This window comes from Octopus sinensis, linkage group LG3, assembly GCF_006345805.1.
Source record: "Octopus sinensis linkage group LG3, ASM634580v1, whole genome shotgun sequence".
Taxonomy (NCBI): Eukaryota; Metazoa; Mollusca; class Cephalopoda; order Octopoda; family Octopodidae; genus Octopus; species Octopus sinensis.
Window position 1 is genome coordinate 66,838,270 of NC_042999.1, and position 26,119 is coordinate 66,864,388.

Below are 26,119 nucleotides of genomic sequence, written 5' to 3' on the forward strand. Positions count from 1 at the left end.
ACACGATAGGCTTCTTTCAGGTTCCGTCTACCAAATCCACGCACAAGATTTTGGTCGGGCCGAGGCTACAGTAGAGGAAATTTGCCAAAGGTGCCACACAGTGGCATTGAACCCGGCACCATGTGGTTGGGAAGCGAGCTCCTTTAAACACATCCATGTCCGCACCTCTGTTTGTTTCTTTGATATATATATATGAATTTTTCCCATTTGCAGAATTCATGCCGGTCACTAAGAAAATGGCAAGGCTCTTTTCTTAAGTCAAGACATCCCTTGGTCTTGTAGTTAACTTTACTGGTTGATGTGTGCATACATGTGTGTGTAAGTATGCGTGTGTGTGTGTGTGTGAATAAATTTGTACTTCTCGGTATGTGTACCACAATAGAACACAGTTGTCTGTTTAATTACTGTCTAATTATGTGCCTTTATATGTATTCCATATGTATATATGATTGTGTGCAGATGTTTGCGGAATAAAATAAATGAATAACGGAATGAATAAACGAAAGGATATGCAGTAAATTTATACCCAACTTAATCAATAATAATACATTATAATAAATTAGAAAAATTCCCGGGTAAATGCAATCTGAGATATTTCAAATTAATTATTAGTTCTTGTCACCATATTTCGTTTTATTTTTGTTGTCCCATATTTATTAATGTATTTGTTTACTTATTCATTTTGTTGCAATCTCCAGCTTCAAACTACTTCGACATTCATCACAAACATCTACGCAACGATTAATTATCATAAGGAATTCTTCCCTATGTCCTGAAGAAAATTGAGCAACGACGTAGAATCATTTCTTCATGTCGAAATGATGTCTTCTTCTTCTTCTTGCCGCTGTTGTTGTTGTTGTTGTTGTTGCTGTTGTTGTTGTTTTATAATTGCTAAATAAATAACTATATTATAAACTGCGCATACATTTCATTAGAGATCTGCAGCGAATTTCATATTTGTTTATCGTTAATATTTTCATGTTTAATTTTCATATAGCTCATATTGTTTATGATTTTATTTTAAATTTAGGTGAATCCAAGGTATATCTGTATTTCTCTTGTTTAAATATTCTGTTTTTGTTTTATATAAGTATTCCATAAACAGTTTTAGAATCTAATTTAATTTGTAGCCAGAAGTGTAATAGTGTATATTAAGTATTAATTTCTTTCTTTATTGCATGTTTGTTAGCTTATTTTGATGTCATTAAAATTATTGAGCATCACGTCTATCGTTGTTCTTTGATTACCTTCAGATGATTTTTAATGAATTGATCTTCCAGTATATGATTAAAGTAATTTTTAAATTATAAAAAAAATACAGAACTAGTGAACTACAGAGCTAGAAACCTAAAGAACTGAAGAACTTTAGAATATAGATGGTATTTGCAATAAAACGTGCTGCGTGTGTACATAATATAATTCTTTAGCTCATTCTTCTTCCTCTATTCTAAAATACTGTTTTTCAATATTATAACAAATTTTCAAGCATGAAATTTAAAATTTCGCTTAGGAGAAATCTAATGCTACTTGAATAAAAATTTGCGTTTAATAACGCGCCCGTAGGATTGTACGACATACATACATACGCACGCACACATACATACATACATACATACATACATACATACATACATACATACATACATACATACATACACACATACATACATACATACATACATACATACATACATACATACATACATATATACATACATACATACATATATTAACGCTAAGATAGTCTCCAATGCTGTGTACAGGAAGGGTCATTCTAGCAACCACATCAGACAAACGCCAGAAGTAGAAATTATCCAAGCCGATAAAAATAAGGAATAATGGCAGAGAACTCCAACAAAAATAACAAGTATAAAATATAAATGTGGAGGCGCAATGGCCCAGTGGTTAGGGCAGCGGACTCGCGGTCGTATGATCGCGGTTTCGATTCCCAGCCCGAGCGTTGTGAGTGTTTATTGACCGAAAACACCTAAAAGCTCCACGTGGCTCCGGCAGGGTGTGGTGGTGATCTTTGCTGTACTCTTTCGCCACAACTTTCTTTCACTCTTTCTTCTGTTGGCCTGCTCGCTTAGCCAGCGGGGTGGTGTCATTTGAAGGCTAAAACAATGCGAAGCGCATTGTGACCAGCGATGTGTAGCAACATCTGATTGCCTGGTCGGTCACGGTGATCACGGTGATAAAATATAAATAACAAAACAGGGTAGCTACAATTATTTGAACTGATGTAGAGGGTTGTTGCCTCGCATTGTAAATGTCACTTCAAAAATTGGAAATGAAAACATCAATAGAGAACCGATGAGGAACCTGCAACTTTTGTACCCGGGCAATAGATTTTTATTTCTTCGCACTGGATTACATAATAAGGGATCTGCGTAGAAACTTAGAAATGCTTGAGTTTCCCAATGAATGGAACAGAGTGATTTGAATTCTTCTCATAAAATCGATCAAAGGAACAGTGAAAATTTGTAAAACATTTTTGGGGTTCACAACCACATATACACATTAACTACATATATACGCTCACACTAGGTTTTGCAATACATACTTGTAGACAATTATTAATTTCCATCCGTACCCTGATGAGAGACCCCTCAGAAACGCAGGCATTAAACTATTGGCTACAAACATGGATTTCCAAACGGAAGGTACCGCTAACTGTAACAGCAGACAGTATTATTCACATTCAGCACTATTGACTATATAGAGCGTTATTCTTTTAATCTTGACTTCCTACGGAAACTTTCTGTACTGCATGAAAAGGAGCGCAATGTCATTTGTAGACAAATATTTAGGCTATCATCTTGGCTGTAATTGTAATTCCTTTTCGTTTTTGGACTAATTGTCATACGCAAAATAAAAAGAAACCTATAAATTTGTTTTTGATTTTATTGTGCTCAGTTTGTCAAATATCAAAAACCTTAAAATACTTGCGGCGCTTATTCAATTATAAAGAGTAAATTGTATTATTGATATTAAACTTAATTCTATTGTTTTTGTCACACTTTACTAAAAAAAAACCTTGGTTTTCAGAATTTTCTTTCTTGAATACCAATATTGATTAGGAATCTTTAATCTTTATTATTTTTTTGTAAATGCACAAAGCACTTCACCTCGAAAAATTTGTATTTATGGAAAGGAAATTCAAATGCTTTATAAATAATTTATATACTTATTAAATAAATAAAAATAAACATGGATATCCATATCAATTCTTAAAATAATGAAAGTAAAATATATTCAATAATGAATATATTAGTATTGTATCATCGTGTCACGTTTTGAAAGTTTTGGAACCTATTATTTCAGCAGTTAATTAAGCAATAAAACGTAAACGTAAGTACAAAAGCAAATAAAATATATATCCGTTCATTTCAAACACAAATGAAAAATATTTAATTATAAAAATATGTCATTTTATATTTTTAAACGCAGACGTTTTTTTTTTAAATCTAGAATTCAGCTGCAATGCTTCTAATTAGGTATTGATTGCCTGCTGTTCAGAATATTATACTAAGTGTTTTAAAACAACGAGCGTATTAAATTGATTTTAGGTACTAAATTAGACATTCAGTATCTCAAGATACATACTGTATGTATGTATGTATCTTAAGATTAATATACATATCCATTCTTAAACGCAATTTTTTTTTCTTTTAATCTAGAATTCAGCTGCAATGCTTCTAACCCTAATTAGTTCTGATTGTCTGCTGTTCAAGATATAATACTAAGTGTTTTAAAACAACGAACATAATAAATTAATTTTAAGGTGCTACATTAGACATTGAATTTTTAAAATTTGCATTATCTTAAGATTAATAAACATATTCATTACACTTTTTTATGTAGATTCCGTTTAGTAGTTTAGAAGCTAAATACAAAAAAATTGCTGCTACACATATTTTTGTGCTTAATTAATAAATGGCTATTTACTTAATAGTTTAGAAGTTTATTGATGGAGTATACATTACATATTTATATTGCTTTAGAAATTTTACTGAACGATATTGCCCTCCGCGGTAGAATATATTTTTAGAGCTTCAGAGATATGATCGCTAGATGGAAGATCCTCCGAAATTTCTTCTGGAGTTGATTAATTCATGATCTTCTGAATTAGAGTCCACATCAGTAACAACTTCACATATTTCCTACACTGCCATTGTAGGTGTCAACTTTATTAGAAATCGGCGACCGATATTCATTCTCTCCTTTGTATGTAAAGTCTATGTTTTTACCAAGAGATTCATTTGTAATAAGTTCTAACTTCTTAACAGCAGTTTCTGCTCATGTTTTAGAACATCCATCTCTTTTAAAAGAATTCAGAATAGTCCTTTCTGAGATTTATTTCTATGAGACTACTCGCATGTGCAATACAACAGGAAGAGAAATTTATCTGGCAATTGAGGTGGCATTAGATAAGCATTAAGGTAATTTAAATCTGATTCTTTCACGAATTTCTTTTCGATATAAACCTTTTCGATATATCACATTGTTCAATTAATAATGTAATTTTTTTTTAGCAAAAACAAGAAATGCTTCTATATTCTTTATTGTCAAATTTTTTCTGCGCCGTACAAGTTGTCAACTAACACAACATTGTTTCCCTGAAATTCTAAATCCCACTTAAATAACATGTTGTTGTTAACAATAACTGTACTTCTCCATCCAGGATAGTAATGAAGAGGTAAACATCTGATATCCTTATGCTACCAAGGATTTTTAATTTTTCAGCCACAAATTTATATCTATGGCATGTTCATTCTTAAACATTTAAATGCACGAGCATTATACGAATTAAATCCCTACTTTACTGTATTGTGAAATTTTGAGAATATTTAGCGATACATTTCTGTTCATTGTTTTAATACGCTCACCTTGTCATGGGTGTATTTATACACAGTACTTTCTCACATTTCCTCTTGTTAAACCATACTTTTATTTGGTATGAAATCTTATTTACTCATTTCTTTCCGGAACATTTGCTTTTTGACACACCAGTGATCTATTAATTAAATCATTTTTTTTTTACAAATATTGGAAAATCAAATTTTCTATGTTGACTCAAATTGATTTGCTTTATAACATATCGTATTCTCCTATGATTTTTCTCCATCACCGCTGATTTTTTTCTCTGTCAAAGCTGTTTTTAACCAAATACTAGCAAAATGGATGTAAATGCTTTAATGAATAGTCACAATGCGCCGGTTCATTTTGACTGACTTACCATAACACCGCAATATATCTGTACTTCATTTATGTCGATCATCATGATGAGCCGTCGTCCTTGAAACATCATCTTGTATTCAATAGTAAAAAATTATATAAAGCAATTTAAAATTCTGATTTCTTAATATGACATCTGTCACAGATTACACGTCAGAATCAAAGCCACTACTGATGTTCCTACTTACCATCACTTCCGACCTTAAAAGAAGCTGATGAAGTGGAGGTGTATGGCTTTAAAAATTATTCATTAATGAATACATTTTCCTTGAAAATTTTAAGAATTATATCCGAGGAGTTCATATTAACTCCACTGATCAGCATAACACACGAATGGTGTACCTTACACCGATTAACAGAACAAACATCTTATTTCTTATAGTCACGTGCTACAACTTAACACATCATTACTTCTACACCCGGTACGAATAAGCGAGTCCTCACGAGCAGCATCACCATCTACATCATCACGGCAAATATCACGCAATATCCTTGAACACACACGCACAACACACACATACATACATACATACATACATACATACATACATACATACATGCATGCATACATATACATACATACATACATGCATGCATACATATACATACATACATACATACATACATACATACGTACGTACATACATACGTACATACATACATACATACATACATACATACATACATACATACATACATACATACATACACGCAGATTCGCACTTATGAGAAAATATTTCGACGAGATTCTTTCTCCACACGAGGAAGCCGGAAAGGGACGCGTGCACTACCGGCACCATAAACTCTTTTCAGTTTTGGAATCAGATCAGTAATTGTGAGGGAGGGGGACAAGTAGATCAAGTTAACCCCAGTACTTGACTTGTACTTTATTTCATCGACCCCAAAAGGATGAAAAGCGAGCTTAATCTCGGTGATATTTTAATTCAAGACGTAAAAGCCGAGAGAAATGTTCAAATTCCACCGAGGTCAACTTTATTTTTCATCGTTTTGGAGTCGAGGAAAAAGGGATCTTTTCACTGTTACCGGCAGAATTTGTATTCACCTCTATAGACGTTATTGATTGGTTGAAATTGCCGAAATGCAAGAAATTAAACAACAAATAGCTTACAAACTACAAAATTTTCTCAAGAACGCCAAGAGAAAAATATGTTTTATGTAACACATTCTACCGGTATACGAAGTTTAAAAGTGTTTAGTTACAAAGAAATTATTTTTAAAATCTGCCGGTCAAAGCGAAAAGATCCGAAAAAAGTACTAGTTATACACTGGGGTTAATGTAATCGACTAGCCCCTCCCCCAAAATTTCTGCCCTCGTGCCTATAGTAGAAGGATTATTTAGTTCAAGGTTAATCCTGACTTAATGAAATCTGTTCCCGTTGTGACCATCATGTTCTTATTCAGAGTCGATGCATCTAGAAAACATTATACAATGTGGCCTTCATTTGAAAGACGATAGGCTGTAATTCGAAAGAAATTTGATTAGTATTTCTAGCATTTGGAAGGACCAGGTGGAGACTACTTAAATAGTTCCTTTCCCAAATTATGTTATCAGAACTACATTGAGTGAAATACCCAATGGCGCCTTCTATATGTATGTTTAAGTGGGTTCTAACGTATTTAATGTAATGAACCAGGGAATTTTAATTGAAATTATATTCGTTGAGAGGAAACCGAGAGCGTAAAACGTAGATTACTTGAAACAGCAGCCAATCAAAGGTGTTTACGACAAAACTACGCATACAATTTAAAGATTATATCGGTAAAGAAGCTAGTCGAAGTTGTTTCAACATTTGTGTAATAAGTAAAACTTCATCTCGAGTAATTTGGAAACATAATAGTTAAAAATATTAGTACTCAGGGTATTACGTCAAGGCATGTATTTATTTTACAGGTGTTGCCTACAAAATAACGAAACACTTAACACTTGAATGAAAGCAATACTGAATGAATGTATATGGGAAAGATACTCGAAACAATAAAAACGCAGTCATGTTGTTAGGGTTATTAGTATAAATAATAATAATAATAATAATAATAATAATAATTATTATTATTATTATTATTATTATTATTATTATTATTATTATTATAAAAATGAATAAGAAGAAAAAGAAGAAGAATAGTGGCTGTTCACATTTCTTTTATTGAAAGTAGTAGTAGTAGTAGTAGTAGTAGTAGTAGTAGTAGTAGTAGTAGTACTACTACTACTACTACTACTACTACTACTACTACTACTACTATTTTCAGTAAAAGAAATGTGAACTGTGACTATTATTATTATTATTATTATTAGTTGTAGTAGTAGTAGTAGCAGCAGCAGCAGCAGTACTAGTAGTATTACTTCTACTACTACTATTACTACTACTAATACAATTACTATTACTGCTGATGCTACAACTGTTACCGCTGTTGCTGCAACTACAACTACAAATACTAATAATGACAATATTATCATTATTATTGTTATTATTATTATTATTATTATTATTATTATAAAATTATTATCAATATCATTATTGTCCTCATCATTATTATTATATTTTGTTCTTGACTTGGATTTTGATGTTGTTCTTATGCTGTTGCTATTATTACCGTTATTATAAATAATTTGCTTATCCATGTTAATTCTCTTGGTGTACTATTAAAAAAATATTCTTCCGAAAATATATAGCCTGTAAGAAAAATTAATAATTAGAAATATCTGTTATAACTTTAGAAAAGAAAATACTATCAGACACCAAAGAAAGAATTATAAACAAGAAACTTCAAAGCAAATCGGAAAACGAATATTATTGCATGGTTTCAGTTAACTTTGTAATCAACTGAAAAAAGAATTGTCTACGAGAAAAAGCAATTGCACTAATAAGAACGGTTACAGTAATATCATATATATATCCATATTCACCCATATTCATATATATATATATACATAATATTTATATATATATATACATAAATGTGTAATGCTGTCTGTCTGTCCGTGTGTTTTGGGGTTACTCTAACTGCTCCCACACCGTCCAACCGATGTTAATAATTTTGGGCACATTCGTAGATCACATGCCCTGAAGTTCATATAAGGCCGGAAATTTTTGAAAACTCGATAATCCTCAGTTGGCATCGCTTTTTGTGAGTTCAATCGAGCATTTGAATTGTAATTCCCATAACGATGTTATTTTTCCTGCAGCTTTTGCAATTTTTGTCCGATTTTGATGAAAATCGATTATGGCAGTAAGTTGATGTCAGTATATGGCGTTGGCAAAAATCTATAATTGCGCCTGAGCAGTGCTTTTATAAAATCAATAGGGTATTTGCGTGCAAATACTCATAGGGATTATATTTTTGCCGTAACTTTTATATTTTTATCGGATTTTAATGAAATTTGAGACGTAGGTAAATTTTGTGGTGGGGGAAGGGGTAAATGTGTTTATTTAATTCAAAATGACTTGAGAAGGGCACAAGTGCAAATAAGCATTTCCTTAGAGACATTCTTATTGATTTTGTAGAAATTTTACACATGATTACAGTTCATGTTCATAAGTTGATGCCAGCATAAAGAGTTGACAAAAAATTAATAATTGCGCGTGAGCGAGGGATTTTAAGAAATCAATAGGCTTTTTGTATGCAATTACCCATAGGATTAATATTTTATGCTGTAACATTTACAGAATTTATCCAATTTTGATGAAATTTGACATTTATGTAAAGTTTTGTGGTTGGAGTCATGTAGTAGAATAAAAATTAAAGTGGTGAAAGGCAGAAATCGTCAAAATTCACTCACAATAAAATAATGTACTTATTTTGAAGAAAATTGACCGATGAGTAAAATGAAGCACTTCGACATATGAAACATCGATTATTCATATAATGTATTGGGATTTAAAAATCAATGGGATATTTTCATGTAAATGGTGACATGGATTCTATTTTATGACATACTCTTAACACTTTTCTTGAGATTTTGCTGAGATGGATCACGCTGATCAATTTTGTACAGAGGGTGGCACTAAGTGGAGAGAAATACACAAACATCGCTCTCAACCGGTCGAGGTACACCTAAAAGTTTGACTGCGTTTTCAGACGTTCCAGTATCTTGGAGTATGTCGAAAGCGTTAACCAGGTAAAATCCCTGCCGAACCAGATATAACATCTCAATGGGTAATAGTTGACACGGGGAACGTAGAAGATTTCAATTCCAGTTCAGAGGTAGGCTTAACTTCAACACGGAAAACACGAGCAACGCCAGGTCCAACAGCTAGTATATACATAAATGTGTAATGATATCTGACTGTGTGTGTGTTTGTGGCTACTCTAACTCCTCCCACACCGTCCAACCGATTTTAATGAATTTTGGCACATATGTAGATCACATGCCCTGAAGTTCAAATAAGGCCGGGATTTTTCAAAAACTCGATAATCCTCGGTTGGCATCGACTTTTGTGAGCTCAATGTGAATGGAAATTCACATAACGATGTTATTTTTCCTGCAAGTTTTGCATTTTTTGACTTGTAAAATTTTAAGAAAATCGAAAGAATAGTCTCTAAGGAAATGCTTATTCAATACAAGGTCAGTGATGGGCTTAACTTCAACACGGAAAACATGAGTAACGCCGGGTCCAACAGCTAGTAAGTATATATATATATATAATATATATATATATATATATATATAATATATATATATATATAGACGAATACATATAGACGAATACAAGTGGTGTAGACAACAAATAGATGTATTAGCTTAACGCTAGTGAAGTAAAAAAGTATTTTTCGAGCCTACGCTCTTCCACAGAAAGGAACACAAGGAGAGAAAATAAAGAATGTGCAGTGGCTATATATATATATATCATAAAATGCCTCTAATGACATTATGTAATCGGTAGGTACAATACGTGAAATATGATGTTTTAGAGCCTAGCTACGAATGGCTATAAGTGGTTCCCCATTGAGCTGGTGGATATATATAAAAAGGAAATATTGAATAAGCAAAACGTGGTGTCATTTTAGAGCATGTAATTTATAATTCAAACATACTTGTAGAGTGGTTCGGGTAAATTAGGAATTAAGAAGCTGTACCTAAAGTCTCTTACAGATTTTTGCAGAATAGTTGTGCATATCATGCATATCGTGCATATTTCATTTGGCAACTAAACCGTTCTCAGAGAGGAAGGATTAAGGGATATGCTTAATAAAGGATATTTGTGGTTACCAGTTCCATCGTCTCACAATTAAAGAATATTTCTAGGAATAGATATGGACAGTTACTAGTTCTATCCTCGAAGAGAGAGGGTGAGGTCAATTATGAGCGGAAGTCCTTTGGGGAATACAGGACTGTATAAAAGAAAGATTGATTCATGAATGCTTGGGAGAAAATAGAGGCGGGCTGTCTAGTATGAGGAAGACATATATAACTGAAGTGTTAGAGGGATATGTGTGTGTGTATGGGTGTGCAAACACAAATCTGTGTATTTACACACACTCATATATATACACACACAAAACTACATACTTACATATGAACACAAGTGCATATATGTATGTGTGTGTGTGTACATCCAAACACAGACACATATATATATACAGAGGAACAGGGGATATTAAAAATAAGTAAGGAAGGGGACATTCACTGGTAAGGTATGAAGATCATATGTATTGGGTTGTCCGGAAAGTTCATGCCGATTTACCTTTCGACTTATTTTAGAAAATGATTGAGTCCATAAAATAGGATTTGACTCCACCTCCATTTATAGCACAGTTTAAGCTATCTTTTTCTAGAAGAAGGTTTATGTTCTTATAACCTGTGTTAATTCTGTAACCCTTTATATAGAAGATATGAAAGTTCATTTGCGGCACTTGATGCTTTGGGGACCAGAAAAAAAATTGCTGCAGCTCGGCTGGGATGTGTTACCCCACCCTCCATATTCACCAGATATTGCTCCTTCGGATTTCGACTTATTCAGGTCTCTGCAGAATAGTCTTAACGGTAAAAATTTCAATTCCTTGGATGACGTAAAAAGATACCTTGATGAACTCTTTGCCATGAAACTACCTCAATTCTAGGAAGAGGGTATTTTCAAGTTAAAGGAAAGATGGAGACTCATTGTGCAACAAAATGGTTCATATTTGGTTGATTAAAAATGTAATGGCAACAATTTATTGACCTTTTTCGTTCCTTTAAAAATCGGCACGAACTTTCCGGACAACCCAATATAATGGCAAAATTTCAGTTGCAGTGTGAGTTAGTATGAGCAGACAGTCAAAGGGGATGGGGTAGTATTCGAGTTTTGTAAACAAGATACAGAAAGTCTTCAGTCAATAGCAGTGTAGCATAGTGTGTGGTGAGGAAGGAGTTACACTGAGTAGTCAGAGGAGGCTATAGAGTAGAGAAGTGAGGAGATCAAGGATTAACTTCAACGTGTTATAATGGTGTCAGCTATAAAAAATCTAAAGATATTATCGAAATATTATTGAAAGTTTAAGTTTTTGGGGAGTGAATAAAATATTAAGTTATCACTGGATTCGAATAAAGTGAAGTATAACGTATTAAGATAAATACATTACGGCAAATAAATACATTAAATAAACATATTAAAGTAAATATATTAATTTAACTAGTGTTTTATTTAAATAAGTGATATATAAAGTATAAGCTAGGTGAGGAGTGAAAATATTATAACTGGTTGCTATAGGAATTAAGTGTTATATAACGAGTTAACACAGGAGAATAAAATGAAATAAGATAAGGTAAATATACTAATTTAATTAAATTAGCTTCTGCCATCTTTCAACTGCGTTTCAGTGAAAGTAATGTGCCAGAGAGTTATACAGAATAACTTGTCTTGCTACATTTAGATTTGTGGCAAAATAAAAATGTTTTAAAGAATAAGAACATTTCATCTTCTCGTTTGATTAAAATAATTATGACGTCATCTCTATCCTACTAGAATTTGGCTGCCATTTCAAGCAGCTGAAGCGACTACATAGTGAATCCCTTGTTGGGGCTGGAATGATCAGAAAACTTTTCACTCTTAAGCACATCATGTTTGAGATATGTACCTCCTTCTCATACCTTTTACGTTTTGGTTGTTTCAGTTATGCGGTTGTGCCCATGCTGGGGCAACGTCTTGAAGGTTTTAGTCAAAAAAATAGATCCCAATATTATTTCCAAGTCTGACACTCGTTTCTGACTATCTCTCTCGCCGAAACTCTAAGTTATGGGGATGTAAATAAACCAACACCAGTTGTCAGAGGGAAGTGGGTAACAGTCACACACAAATGCGGTATTTTCCAAGTAGTTGTTATCGCTGAAATACCAGCATCAAATTGTGAAACCACGTGACCTTTCTCCACTAATTGCAGCCCATCCATCGGTAAGTACATTTGACTTTCTCCAACTGATTTCTTATTCAAATTTCCAGTGGCCGGCGATTAGTACCATCTTGTGCTTTGAAAATTGAAGTACCACAGAATTTGAATTAGACTATTTTGATCCATACACAGACACACAGACACACACACACACACACACACACACATATGTGTGTGTATGTATGTATATATATAGATAGATAGATAGATAGATAGATAGATAGATAGATAGATAGACAGACAGACAGACAGACAGACAGACAGACAGACAGACAGACAGACAGACAGATAGATAGATAGATAGATAGATAGATAGATAGATAGATAGATAGATAGATAGATAGATAGATAGATAGATAGATAGATAGATAAATAGATAGATACAGCCTTGGCCAAAAGTATCAGGCCACCCCAATGTTTTGGGGTTCTGCTGTCTCAATATTAATGCAATTCGAGCACATGGTAGATTATGGTATATTTCACAATATACATTAGTTTTAATATTTGGTTGACACTCCTTTAGCATCAATTACTGCTTTTATACTGTACTGGTCATATGCAACCAATTATGAGTAAGACCAACGTTCAAAATTAACTTATGCTTCCTTGATTATTTCAGAGTTTTACGCTAAAATACGTTGTCGATATTGTTAATAAACAGTAAAATCCCTAAATCAAGGAAGTTGAGTGAGTGTGAACCAGATCGAAACGTAGCCGATTATGAAGATGGAATATCTCAAAGGCAAATCGCTCAGAAGATGAAATGTTCTCGATGTGCAGTGGAAACGACTCTCAAGCGCTTCAGAGAGACAAAAGATGCGAAGACAATACAAAGAACAGGTATAAAAAAGGTTACATCACCTCGAGATGATAGATCCATCTTCCGTCAGTCGCTCAGAAACAGGAGAAAAAGATCGTCAGAGCTCTGTGTGAACTTCAACAAGGCAAGTACTTCACAAATATCAACCAGATCTGTTAGAAGAAGTCTTTCTAGAGTACAGTTGTAAAGGCTGTAAAGCCAGGAAGAAGCCATGGGTTTCTGAAGAGAATATGGAAAAACATTTTCAGTGGACCAAAAACCACTCAAATTGGACCAGTGAGCAATGGTCGAAAGTCATGTGGCCTGATGAATGTAACTATGAGGTAAGCTAGTACATGTATTCAATCAACAAATAAACTTAATGTAACTGGTTTCTTGCCCAAAATATATTAAAAAAGTATCCAACATATATCATTTCCTGTTTTTACTCGGGTAAGCATTTAAGGCTGAATGTCTGGTACCAACCGTAAAATATGGGGGTGGTTCTATCATGGTGTGGGTCTGCACGTATGCCACAGGCCCGGAGAAATATTTTATGTCAAGGAAGGATGAATTCAGCTACCTATGTTTATATGTTAACGGATGTTTTAGAGCCATCAAGAGCTAAATTGCATCCAGGAGTGTCGAAAAACAGTGTTATTTTTCAACAGGACAACGCTCAATGTCATACAGCAAAGAATAATCGTCAATGGTTTGAGACACAGGGTATTATTCCCATGGACTGGTCAGCTCAAAGCCTCGATCTAAATCCAATCCAACATCTATGGGGAACTCTTGATGAAGCTATCAGGAACACAGCAATTAAAAATAAAGAACATTTATACCAAAAGTTGAAAGAAGAATGGAGTAAAATTGCGCCTAGCACCTGCAAGAAACTAGTTGAATCAATACCTAACCGTATAAAAGCGGTAACTGATGGTAAAGGATGGTCAACTAGATATTAAAACTAACGTATATTGTGAAATAGACCATAATCTACCATGTGCACGAGTTTCATTAACATTGAGACAGCAGAACCTCAAAACATTGAGGTGGCCTAATACTTTTGGTCAAGGCTATATATAAGTGGCTTGCTTACCAAAGACACGGTTCTGGGTTCAATTTCACTGCGTGGCATCTTGTGCAACTGTCTTCTATTATAGCCTCGAGCCGACAAAAAGCCTTGTGAGTGGATTTGGTAGATGGAAACAGAAAGAAGCCTGTCGTATATATATATATATATATATATATATATATATATACATATATGTATGTATGTATTTATGCATGTAGGTATGTAGGTATGTATTTATGCATGTATGTTTGCGTTCCTGTGTTTGTCCTCCCTCCATCGCTTGATAACAGATGTTGTGTGTGTTTACGTCACCGTAACTTAGCAGTTCAACAAGAAAAGACCGATAGAATGAGTACTCGGCTTACAATGAATAAGCTCTGAGGTCGATTTGTTCGATTAAAGGTGGTGCTCCAGCATGGCTGCAGTCAAATGACAGAAATAAATAAGAGAATAAAAGAATAAAAGAATAAAAGAATGTGTGTGTGTGTGTGTGTTTGTAGAAAATACGTAAATAACTCCCAACGGAAATTGAAACTGCATCACGACATCGCTTCCCTGGAAACACGTGGTATCCTTTATTATGTCTAATATACAGCTTGAGTTCAAATCTCCAAGAGGTTCGAGCAGTGTGTAATGAAACAGAATAATTCATTGAATCTCGAGCTAATATTTATTTACGACGCCATTTCAGAGACGTTTCTGAACGTTAGCGAATGACAGTAATTGGGCAAAACGTGATTCGTAATTGCCATAACTGATAAATGACATCATCGTTGATATTCTGAAATATTCATTTCTCAGTACAATAGACAACTAGATTTGTTAAATAATATGAAGACCAATTTTGTATGTGTATTAATCCGCTTTAACTTGCTGACTGACCTTTCACGGTTAGATAGTAAACTTTTTTTAGACAGCTCTATGAAGACCTGGGAACGTATTGTAAACGTTATACATGAATATGTGCGTATGTATTTTCGTATATATTAACATATATATATGTATGTGCATATGCATGCGTGTATATATGTTTGTGTATGTATGTGTATATATATATATATATATATATATATATATATTTCTTTACTCCCCACAAGGGGCCAAGCACGGAGGGGACAAACAAGGACAGACAAACGGATTAAGTCGATTATATCAACCCCACTGTGTAACTGGTAATTATTTAATCGACCCCGAAACGATGAAAGGCAAAGTCGACCTCGGCGGAATTTGAACCCAGAACGTAACGTATGTTTGTATTTATGCGAGTGTGTGTATGTATGTGTACGTATATGGTTTCTATGTTGGATTATTCATGGAGAAGCATCAGAATTAATTGTTTATTGTAAGCAGCCTGCCTTTTACTGTGATATAGTAATTGTCTTTGAATATCACCCTTATATCGCCTGTTGAAGACACGAGAAAAGCTAAAGAGATAAGAATATCGAGTTAACTGCAGTAATCGGATTTAATTCTGTGAAGAAAATGAAAATTACATTATAAATTTTGCAATAACTTCGGACGCGGTTTGCACTAGTTTTAAAAGTACATCTCGCTAAATATATATATCAACGGCCAATCATACTTTGGTTAACGAGGCTTATTTCTTGAATCAAAACGATCGGTCGTCAATTATAGTGAAAAGGATGTACATCACAACGTTCTGTTTACTTGTCTCTATTGAAATCCCAAGCCTTTTATCGAAGTAAAAGAGGTCCTTATTTTGTTCTTAAAATGTTGGGTGATAATATGCTTGTGTATAAAAAGTCAGTCGCCACATGCCAAAGTTTTGTTAACATACCATGCCTTCGCAAAAGTTCTAGTTGCATATGTATTGGCCAACTGATACAGTCATCCTCTCAAATCTTCCACTCTTTGACCCAGCGGAATATACAGGATATGACAGTTCATAAGAGCAACGGGAAATGAAGTGCTTTGAACAAGAACACGTGCCTCTTGGTCTATGAATTGGACATGTAACTATACGATCGTAACCCGGACACTCTAACCACTACACTACATGTCTTACACACACACATACATTATATTTTTGTATATTTATATTTATATTATTTTAGTTCCATTGCCTTAAATTTTAAGTCACCTTTATTATGTATTTATTGAGTCTTTTATTATGAATTTATTTTTCTTCATTCAACTTCACTCGTATTACCCTTTTAGGTTATATCAGCTTTTATTTGTGTATATGTGTATATTTTATACTGTTGGGTTTTACCTTTGGGTGCCCCATTGTTTTAATATATATTTCTATTCGATTTTTGGCAATTTGGAAATGATATAAAGTTGCTTTAACCTATTGAAGTGTTTATTCATTATACCACTTAATTTATTTTTCCTTTCGCCTCGGTACTGTGAAGACTAAGATCCCTGTTGACTGGCCGCTGGTATTTATAGAGTGTTATACTCTTTCGTTATGTAAATTAGGGGCTCGTTCATAGAGTAACTGCTGCATTTGTTGAGTATATAAACAGTTTGGCTGATTGCCTTTCTTGTAGACCCCTCTGATGAGATCCCAATAAGGTTCGAAAATCGATTAAGATTGTTCGTCATTTTTTTTTCAGTCTGTGGAGAAATGGCTATACTTTGCCCTGTTTATAATTATACCATATGTTATATATATATATATATTTATATATATGTATTTGATAGACTTAGAGAAAGCTTTTCTTAATGTTTTCTAACAGGAGACCTGGTTTGGTTGCATGAAGCTGAGCAAACTCTTATAAAGTATCGCATTTTTAACTGACATTTGTTCGGACAAGCGACCTGCTAAAAATAGCGCAGCCAAATATCCCTCCAGTGATTCCCTGCTATCTTATGAAAATGTATAAACCCGCTTTAGTATGTGATCATAGATACACTATGTCTTCTACTCTTCCACTCACACCCTGATAGTGTTTATAATAGTAAGCCTTTCTGTTATAGACACAACGCCTGAAATTTGGAGGAGAAGGTGGGATGAAAGCTACTCAATTACGACGGCCCCAGTGCTCAGTTGATACTTATTTTATCGAACCCGAAAACATGAAAACAAAGTTGACTATGGCGGCGTTTGAAGGTGTTTATAATAATAATAATCATGATCAAGACGGTGAGCTGGCAAAATCTTTACCGTGCTGGACAAAATAATGATTTTTACTATAAGCCCAGAGCTTGACCGAAAAAATTAAAAAGTAAATATGAAAATCATCTAAAGTACTGTTTGTAATCAAAGCCGTGTTTGATATCAAATTTGCCTCTGTGCTTGTCAGCCATAAACCGAAATATTTAATTTGCTACATAAATTGATAATCAAACAGGACAAGTTTGAATTCTTTTTAATGAGTAGATAGCTCTTTGTTTTATCGTTTATCTTTTATTTGCTGTCAAGCTAGGGTATTGCTTTGAGTGGTGATTTGAACTCAGTATGTAAAAGGCAGTTAAATGCTGTAATACACCACTTACATGCACAACACGATATAATTCCTTAACATTGAAAAGAAATTTTGACGGAGGTTAAAATCGGATAAGTCGCCCCTAGTATATTATTTGTATTTATCAACCTTGGATAAAATGATTATGAAATCGACAGTAACAGGATTTGAACTTGAAAATATGAATAATATTGTAAATCGCCGTCACATTTTATTCTATACAACATTGATCTTACAGACCACAAACAAGAGAAGAAACAATTTATTATATCTGTTTCTTTATTACCCACAAGGGGCTAAACATAGAGGGGACAAACAAGGACAGACAAGCGGATTTAGTCGATTACATCGACCCCAGTGCATAACTGGTACTTAATTTATCGACTCCGAAAGGATGAAAGGCAAAGTCGACCTCGGCGGAATTTGAACTCAGAACATTACGGCAGACGAAATACGGCTACGCATTTCGCCCGGCGTGCTAACGGTTCTGCCAGTACACCGCTTTAAACAATTCATTATATCAAGCCTAGGGTGTCGATGGTAATGTTGGCTTCAGAAGGATGAAAGGCAAAGCATACCCCGGAATGATTTGAACTCAGAACGTAAATGGCTAAACACAAATATAAAATAAACGAGAAAACTTACAGTACCCTTGTATTCTGCATAATATTGACAAATATACGTCAAAATACAATTCATTTTCAATTCTTTTCACTTCCCACAGCAATCAATAAAATTTTCGCCCAAAATATTCTTCGTTTTTAACTTGGTAATAGTCCAACATTTCTATTAATCATTTCATTTATTTGAAGTCTGCATTATAAAAAAAAAGAGAGAGCGAGAGAAATTATAACAAACAAAAGAAGTGTCTAAATGAGTATTTGTTTATTAGAAACATTTGCCAGAATACATGTTATGGCGACTATGAGCATTGTTCTTATTTTCAATATAACTATCCTAGAATCCAATGGGGAATAGAGGGGGGGGTATTTTTTTAATTATTTTTTTTCTTTTTCAATGCGATTTTGTTTGGTTTGGCAATAATTTTGTACATTTACGTCATATGAATGAATATACAATAACTTTCCTTGTTGATTGGTAAAAATTCTTTAGATTTTCAATCAATCAAAATTAACCATCGCTTTCCTACTGCTGCGTAAATAAATTCCTTTCTTGTATTTCCTCAATAACGTTCAGTTTCTAATCTCCAGTCTTTAAGACATCTAATTCATCTCCCTAACTTGTTAGATATTGTGTCTACTTTTCAGACAGTCTCTCGGCATTACAAGCTGCCAGCATTTCCGTCCACCTAATGTCACTATATTTCGGGGAGGGTAAATTTTATGTTCTGAAATTCAGTCACATCAATGCGGAATTAAATCTAGTAATTGTACGTAATTGTTTAGATGTGGGTCAGCAATGACCAAGATGGCTTACAGATCAAATTTTCTCTAACCATGCTCTTACTATTTTAGTTGACTACTGCGAGTTATCGTCTTCTTGTTCATCACCATGTCAGGTTTAATCAAGCAGGTTTATGATCACAGACATGTTAACTGCGACTATTTCGTCCTTTCCATGAAGAGTCCACATAAGGCCACATTATCCATAGTCTTCTAATGTGATTAGATTTCAGTTCTGTTTATAGCAAGCCATGTGACGTTCTTTAGTGTACCCTCTTTAGGTCATATATCGAATCAATATATTTAAATACATACACATACGCATAAACTCACACTCACACACACATAGGCACAAAAACATACCATGTCTCTGGTGCACCGTCATAAAACTATGAAACATGTCTTCTTTCCTTGTGTACAGTGATGCAGTTACACTAGTTTTAAGTTTCACGGCAAAATATTTTAAAATTATAGTTTAAATTCTTAAACTTTTATTACGTTACAAACTCTGATGAACGCTGTGATGTGAATATGGAATTATACCTTACGCACAAACTCACACATACACGCAAACGCATATGTAATATGACCTGTATAGAATCAATTTTACTCTTCTTACTCATTTTACTTGTTTCAGTCATTTTGACTGCGGCCATGCTGGAACACCGCTTTTAGTCGAGTAAATCTATCCCAGGGCTTATTCTTTGTAAGCCTAGTACTTATTCTATCGGATCTCTTTTGCCGAACCGCTGGCTTACGGGGACGTAAACACACCAGTATCGGTAGTCAAGCGATGCTGGGGGGACAAACACACACACACACACACACACACACACACACACACACACATATATATATATATATATATATATATAATTAAAAATGAGGGTGTCTAAGAGACACCAACATGCCGAAATAGCAGTCGAAACTCTGACTATAAAAACCACGTTAAGGGTTCGTGTCGCACCATGAGATAAGACAGATAGACAAAATATACAAGCAAAAATTATTGAATAATTCAAGATCCAGGATTTCTGGTTTTGCTTTAAATAAGCTTTACCGTCATCGGTTGAATATATCAAGAGTACATAAATATATACATATACGTATATACGACGGGCTTCTTTCAGTTTCCGTCTACCAAATCCACTCACAAGGCTTTGGTCGGCCCGAGGCTATAGTAGAAGACACTTGCCTAAGATGCCACGCAGTGCGACTGAACCCGGAATCATGTGGTTCGTAAGCAAGCTACTAACCACACAGCCACTCCTACGCCTATAATATAAACAAAGTTCTGCCTTAATCTAACAGACTTAACACATCAAAGGTGTTCAAACCGGCAATCGCGTTACTTTCAAACACGCCTAAAACTACGTTATCCGGTGTGGAGGATCGTTTCCAACATCGGTTTGAATGAAATGTGAAGGCAATCGGGCTTCTATTTCCAGCATATAAAGCGCATACAAGATGCAATGCTTTATTATAAGCTATGTTTTGTTACTAAGATGCATCTAAACATTTAGAACAGTTTAAAGCTAAACTTAAATGACTCACAACTGAGTAATCTTATTTCTTAATTCTTATTTTTTTATTGCCCACAAGGGGTTAAACATAGAGAGGACAAACAAGGCCAGACAAATGGATTAAGTCGATTACATCGAGCCCAGTGCGTAACTGGTACTTCATTTATCGACCCCCGAAAGGATAAAAGGCAAAGTCGACCTCGGCGGAATTTGAACTCAGAACGTAGAGGCAGATGAAATACCTATTTCTTTACTACAATACAGGGAGGACAAACAAGGAGAGACAAACGGATTAAGTCGATTATATCGACTCCATTACGTAACTGGTTCTTATTTAATCGACCCCGAAAGGATGAAAGGCAAAGTCGACCTCGGCGGAATTTGAACTCAGAATGTAAAGACAGACAAAATACCTATTTCTTTACTACCCAGAAGGAGCTAAACACAGAGAGGACAAACGAGGACAGACAAACGGATTAAGTCGATTATATTAACCCAGTGCGTAACTGGTACTTAATTTATCGACCCCTAAAGGATGAAAGGCAAAGTCGATCTCGGCGGAATTTGAACTCAGAACGTAGCGACAGACGAAATACCGCCAAGCATTTCGCCCGGCGTGCTAACGTTTCTGCCAGCTCAGCTCACAACTGAGTAATCTTGTCCTGTCATGGTCATCCGAGGAAAACGATGAAACACTCATTCATTCAATTCTTGTCTAATGTAAAGGACTTTTTTTTAGTTCCCTTCACATTCTTGGGGACTTGTGAAAATAACTTGAAGAAAACCTGAATGAACTGGTACTCCGTCGGTTACGACAATGACGAGTGTGCTAGTTGATCCGATCAATGGAGCAGCCTCCACCTGAAATTAACGTGCAACTGGCTGAGATCTCCACGGACACGCGTACCCTTAGCGTAGTTCTCAAGGAGATTCAACGTGACACAGAGTATAAGGCTGGTCTTTTGAAATATAGTCAGAACCTATTTTTGCCAGCAGAGTAGGATGAAGCAGCATGTATTAAAGTGTTTTGTTCAATGACACAACGCATCACCGGGTATCGAACTCATAACCATACAATCGTGAGCCGAATACTCTAACCATTAAACCACGCGCCTTCAAAAACAAGAATAAAAGCGTGGTCGTGTGGTTAAGAAGCTCGCTTTGCAACCACGCCGTTTCGGGTTCAGTACCATTGTGCATTGCCTTTGGCAAATGTCTTCAGCTTTAGCCCCGGGCTGGCTATGTAGAAGCTTATGTGTATGTGTGTGTGTGTGTCTGTATTTATCTCACCACCACCACTTGACACGCGATGTTGGTTTGGTTACGTCTCCTTATGTTAGTGTCTCGGCTTAAGACCTCAATAGAATAAGTACCATTTTTTTAAATAAATACTGGGGGTCTATCTATCTTATGAAAACCACTCAAAGCAATACCCCAGCTTGACGGCAAATGAAAGACGAGTGATAAAACAAAGCGCTACCTTCTCATTAAAAAGAATTCAAACTTGTCCCGTTTGATTATCAATTTATGTAGCAATTTGTTTTAATAGTTGGGTAATCAACAACTGGAGGCGCAATGGCCCTGTGGTTAGGGCAGCGGACTCGCGGTTGGAGGATCGCGGTTTCGATTAACAGACCGGGTGTTGTGTGTGTTTATTGAGCGAAAACACCTAAAGCTCCACGAGGCTCCGGCAGGGGGGGGGTGGCGACCCTGTTGTACTCTTTCGCTCTAACTTTCACTCTTTCTTCCTGTTTCTTATCCCCGACTTCCTACGCAACCGCTGAGCCTGGATGCGCACTCATCCATCCATCGATGCCCTCGGTGTCGGGGATTGACCTGCTTTCTCTTCTGCGGGTCTTACGAATAGCAAAGAACCACGTTTCGGACTTTTCCCACGACAAGGACTAAGACCGTTCGCTCAGCAGCAGCAGTAGTTGTAGTAGTGGTAGTAGTAGTAGTGGTAGTAGTAGTAGTAGTAGTAGTAGTAGTAGTAGTCGTTGTTGTTGCTGTTGTTGTTGTAGCACCAGCTGCTGCAGTAGCAGCGCCGACAGCAACAGTAGTAACAGCAATGATACCGGCGGCAGCAACATGTTTGTCCCTGATGTGAGTGTGTGTGCAGTCATACAACAACGTGGATCTTACTGAAGCATTGTAAAGGACTAACAAATTTTTTATCAGCTACAAAGAAAAAACCCGTCTTTGTGGTGCAGATTTAACAACGTCATTAAATGTTTGGCCGCCGTTAAGGTCTAATCATCACAGAATGCGTGACCTAATGTTTGTTTGAACTTTAATGGTTTAAATATGTAGTGTTCGTGACATGGAAAGCGAGTAAAGGCAATAAAACTGGAATATGTATATTAGGACTTGACTACGGGAGAATGTTAATCGAAATAATACGACGGAGGAAAAAATATTTAAATAATCAAGGAATCTGATTTGGTCTAATATTTGACAATTTTTCATTAGCAAATATGTCCATTTTCTATTTCTCATTAGTGGTTTCTTTATATATATATTTGTTTGTTTGCTGTTACATTTATTAAAGTTGCTGTTGAAGTAGTAGTAGTAGTAGTAGTAGTAAGTAGTAGTAGTAGTAGTAGTAGTAGTAGTAGTAGTAGTAGTAGTTGTTGTTTTTGTTGTTGTTGTTGCAGCTGTTGTTGTTGCTGTTGTAGTTGTTGTTGCTGTTGCTGTTGTTGTTGTCACACATATGACTAGAATAATTTCCATACAACATCAGTTTTATTTGTTCTTTTATGATAATAGAAAGTCTTCACTTCGTTCATGTCTGCAATCAATTCGGTCGTTTATGAGTTAACATTTTTATGCTGCCTAATCATTCCTGCCAATTTATAATGTCTCAGAATTTCGACTGCTTGCTATCACTCAGTGCTGTATATTTTTGATGTTCTGGGAAATTTTGCAATTCTAGAAAATAGTTGTCTCTGTTTTGTATCCTTTCTTAATAAAGACATTTTTATTATACAAAGAAAAAAAAACGTATATATCACTTATATTTTAAGCAGATATTCTCGTTTACAATAGTCTTTCTTCTTAAAGAGCTTTACAATTCTGTTTTGCAAAAGCGAATATATTGGAAACGGGCGAATTTTAGCAATTATACTAATATGCGTGAATAATAGTTATGCTTGATTCTTCCCGTTTTTTTTCTTATTGCAATCAATTCTCATTATTATAAAGCAATATTACAAAAGGTGTATAGAAATCTATTACATATCAGAAATACTGGGATGATACTTAGTGCAATGTCCATACGCAACCTTATCTAAATTGAACGTAAATGTCTATACGATTCTTCCAACCAAATTTGAAATCCAGTTTCTACTTTTACCTTGACATCACACATTGTTTAAAGTAGGAATGCACAAGCTTTTTAGACGAATGAGCCGCATCAGGCATGGATTATCATCAGGCGGGCCGCGCTCTACTAACAAGATTCAATGAAAACTTTTGGTGACGTGGCATTCATAAAGTCTCACGGGATGCAGTTTACCCATAACTTTAAGCTTCGATGGCAACGAAAATGCATGAAAATACTAGTTTCTCCTTATTCAGTATAAACTGAAACCTGTATACCTACAGTAACTACTAATACTTTGTAGCTTTTGAGTAGACCACTCTACTGCAAACATCTGGAACAACTAAAGAGTCTGACAATAACACACTATCTCGACAGGTTGGGTCATAGTGCACTATGCATTGCATTGTTATAGTTTGTTAAAGGGTAGAGGCAGAGAGAGTTCTCCAGCCGCAAGCCAGACACGACAGGTACCCGTCTTCATGATTATTGCAAAACTAGTTTATTTGCTTCGTGCAACAGCTAACTTGTATGTATGCATGTATGTATGTATTTATGTATATATGTATGTACGTATGTATGTATTAATGTATGTATATATGTATGTATGTATGTATGTATGTATGTATGTATGTATGTATGTATGTATGTATGTATGTATGTATGTATGTATGTATGTATGTATGTATGTATGCATGTATGTAAGTATTTATGTATGTATATATATGTATGTATGTATGTATGTATGTATGTATATATGTATGTATGTACATGTCAAATCATTCTCATGAGTGATTTTGGTAACATGGAATCCAGTGCAACCTGTTGCATGGACTGGTCGTCGGCGAGTAAACCGGCACCCAAAGTAGGCTAACCTGGCGATGAAGGTTGCTAGAAACTGAGCAGGCGTAAAAACAAGACCTGTCAAAACGGCTGAGGAATGTAATGTAGGTTCAATGACTATCTAGCAATAACAAAATCCCTCAGAAATTCCGGGTTTTGTCAGATATGTAGGAAGACCACTGAGGGTGAGGCAATCCTTAGCCCTTGTTAAATCATTTCTCTACGAGAAGGTCATTCTGATATAACACCAAATGTGCAAGGCATGACATTGAATATATCTAAGGATCTTTTGCTTGCGTATGAGATCAAGGCGCTCCCACATTCCTGAGCCTACGACTCATATTCGCACCGGATATTTTGCCCTCGCTTGACTCCTGGGTAATGTCAATAAGATAGAGGAGGTATGAGGTTCTGTGCTAGTTTTACTGGATATAAAATATTAGGTCGTGCAATTGCCAGCAAGGCGACTATCCGAGGCCCGGCAAGCATGGAAGCCGCAGGCGCGAACCTGCAGGAAGTTGACTACCGGTGCAATAATCTCATGCACGCGCATTACTGGCAATTTGCCAGGGCAATTTTCAGTGATGGTCTTCCTCAGCCATTAGTGGATAACCATCATTGATATATATACATATCTAATGCATATCATTATAAATAAATATATGCATACTTACATATATCTATATATCTATATAGATAGATAGATTAATAAATAGATAGATAGATAAATATATAGATAGATAGATAGATAGATAGATAGGTAGATAGGTAGGTAGGTAGGTAGGTAGATAGATAGATAGATAGATAGATAGATAGATAGATAGATAGATAGATAGATAGATAGATAGATAGATAGATAGATAAGTTTCTTTATTGGCCACACAGGGCTGCACACAGATGGGACAAGTTACAAGGTAGAGCTTTTCTTTTGGGGGATGAAGAGAACAAAAAACAAAAGAAAAAAAAGGGGTGGCGTAGGTTTTCGATCAAGAGGGATCGTAAAAGGGAAGAAAAGAACAAAAAAAAATTTGAATAAAATAAAAGGAATAAAAGTAAAAAAAACAAAAGGAAAGAGAAATGAAAAAAGAGGAAAAAAGGG